The following is a 2,889-nucleotide window of genomic DNA, read 5'->3' as shown; positions in this document are numbered from 1 at the left end:
GAGGGGGATGGGGAGAGGGGAGGGTGGATAGGAGGGTGGGGAGGGAGAGGGAAGGAGGAAGGGAGGTGGAGGGAGAAGAAGGGAGAGGGAGGGAGGAGGAGGGAGGGAGGGTAGGTGAAGAGGGAGAGGGAGGGAGGGAGGGTAAGACGGAGAGGGAGAGAGATAAATAACACACACACACTCACACGCGCGCGCGCACGCACACACACACACACACACACACACACACACACACACACACACACACACACACACACACACACACACACACACACAACACGCACACACACAAGAAAGTAAAACGTATCTCATTCATTGCTTCGAAAAAATGGAAGCATTTGGTTTTATCACTCTTTTGTCGCTTAACCGACATTCTCTCTTATACCATATAGTTCCAGACAGTCAACCTCAGGATAAATAGGAGACAGCACGTAACAAAATCCTTTTTCATCCTGCGGGACGAATCAAAAAGTTAGGGGAATCGACGAGGATGGGATTCGAACCCACGCAGGGAGACCCTATTGGATTAGCAGTCCAACGCCTTAACCACTCGGCCACCTCGTCCTGTGTTTGACAAGAATAAGGCGTCAAGTATTAATTAAAAAAAAAGTACAAGTTTGATTTTTAAGGCGTTTGTGTAGGATTGATTATGGTAATTTGTTTTTATTTCTGTAGTCGATATTTCTTTCTCCCTTTCTCTCTTTCACTCTCTCCATTACGCTCTCTCTCTCTTTTTCTCTTTCTTTCTCTCTCTCTCTCTCTCTCTCTCTCTCTCTCTCTCTCTCTCTCTCTCTCTCTCTCTCTCTCTCTCTCTCTCTCTCTCTCTCTCTCTCTCTCTCTTTGTTCGTCTATCCCTCTATCTCCGTCTGTCTGTCTCTCCCTGTCTCCCTCCTCCCCCCCCCCTCTCTCTCTTTTCTCTCTCTCCATCACCCTCTCCCTCTCTCCCTTCCTCCCTCTTTTTAAAGTCATATTGGTATTAGTTACAGGAAATTAATAATAATAATAATAATAATAATAATAATAATAATAATAATAATAATAATAATAATAATAATAATAATAATAATAATAATAATAATGATAATAATAATAATAATAATAATAATAATAATAATAATAATAATAATAATAATAATAAAACAGCATGCATTTTAACCAACTAACACCAACACTTTTTTTTTTTTTTTTTTTTAGACTAAGCTTCCAATAATGCCATTTTGTCGTGTCTTAAAAAATTACTTCACTCCTACGTGATTCGAAATAAAGACATTTAATGCAAAGCCTTAGTTGTCGTGGTCAACCTATCAAAATGATATAAAAGTAGGCCTATTGCAACGTGGCCAACCTATTAAAATGATATAAAAGTAGGCCTATTACAACGTGGCTAGCCTATCAAGATGATATAAAAGTAGGCCTATTGCAACGTGGCCAACCCATTAAGATGATATAAAAGTAGGCCTATTGCAACGTGGCCAACCTATTAAAATGATATAAAAGTAGGCCTATTACAACGTGGCTAGCCTATCAAGATATAAAAGTAGGCCTATTGCAACGTGGCCAACCCATTAAGATGATATAAAAGTAGGCCTATTGCAACGTGGCCAACCTATCAAAATGATATAAAAGTAGGCCTATTGCAACGTGGCCAACCTATCAAAATGATATAAAAGTAGGCCTATTGCAACGTGGCCAACCTATCAAAATGATATAAAAGTAGGCCTATTGCAACGTGGTCAACCTATCAAAATAATATAAAGGTAGGTCTATTGCAACATCAGATCGATGCACAGCAATTGCAAGAAAGGGAGGAGAGAGACGAATCAGGAATAATGTACAGATCTTGCTTCTTGGAACTAATTTCAACAAACGTATGTGGACTGAAAAAATTCTTTTCTTTGTATGTTTTTTTTTTTTTTTTTTTTAATACAAATGTTGGAATATAATGTTGTTGTTTTTTTTCTTCTTCTTATCGATATTTTGTATGATCATTTTTTATGTGATTTAATTTTCACAAGCGTCTGTAGACTGATTTTTCTTTCTTTTTTTGGTATATTTTTTAATGTAATTTGATTTATATAAGTGTCGGTAGCTCGATTTTTTGTATGATTTTTTTATGCAATTTAATTTATACAAACGTCGGTGGACTGAAATAATATATATATATATATATATATATATATATATATATATATATATATATACATATTTATATATATATATATATATATATATATATATATATATATATATATATATATATATATATATATATATACATATTTATATATATCTTTAATTGGTACATGTATATATTTTTTATATTGGGCATTTAAATCTTTGGAAAAGTTAGAGGGCGAACAATCCTTACTCCCTCCCCCCCCCCCCCCCTCATTATAGTCTTTCCTTTCTTGCATCCTTTTTTTCTCCACTTATTGTGTCCTCGCTGTCTCTTTCTGTTTGTCTATCTACCACGGTTCCTCTCTTTCTTTCCCTCCCTCTCTCTCTCCCTTTCTCCCTCTTTCCCCGAATCTCCTCCCTTCCTCCTTCTCCCCTTCCCCTCCTTCCTCTCTCCCCCCTCCTTTCTCTCTCCCTCCCCTCCTTCCTCTCTCCCTCCCCTCCTTCTCTCACTCCCTTCCTTCCTCTCTCCCTCTCCTCCTTCTCCCCTTTTTCTCCCTTCCTACCTCTCTCCCTCACACCTCCGCGACCCCAGACGCCCCCACGGACAAGACCGCGACAGGTGTGGTCACGGGGCGAACAGGAGACCCATCCTAATAAAACCCTTTGTTATCATACACTCCCAGACACGACACCCTATAGGCTCAGATCCCTTAACAACCTGCGCGGAGAAACCACTCAATATGTTAACAAGTGCCAAAGTGCTAATTGTAT

The 2,889-nt window shown here is 38.6% G+C and overlaps 1 non-coding gene across 1 annotated transcript; it reads right to left on the bottom strand.

The window, feature by feature from the left end:
- Window positions 1-482: 482 nt before the first annotated feature.
- On the bottom strand, window positions 483-564 carry TRNAS-GCU (transfer RNA serine (anticodon GCU)). Its single transcript has one exon. It is a non-coding gene; the product is annotated as a tRNA-Ser (tRNA).
- Between the last annotated feature and the right edge of the window lie 2,325 nt (window positions 565-2,889).

The sequence above is a fragment of the Penaeus vannamei genome, chromosome 15 (genome assembly GCF_042767895.1).
Source record: "Penaeus vannamei isolate JL-2024 chromosome 15, ASM4276789v1, whole genome shotgun sequence".
In the NCBI taxonomy this organism is placed as follows: domain Eukaryota; kingdom Metazoa; phylum Arthropoda; class Malacostraca; order Decapoda; family Penaeidae; genus Penaeus; species Penaeus vannamei.
Note: the sequence above shows the minus strand (reverse complement) of the source record. Positions and strands in the feature narration are given on the sequence as shown.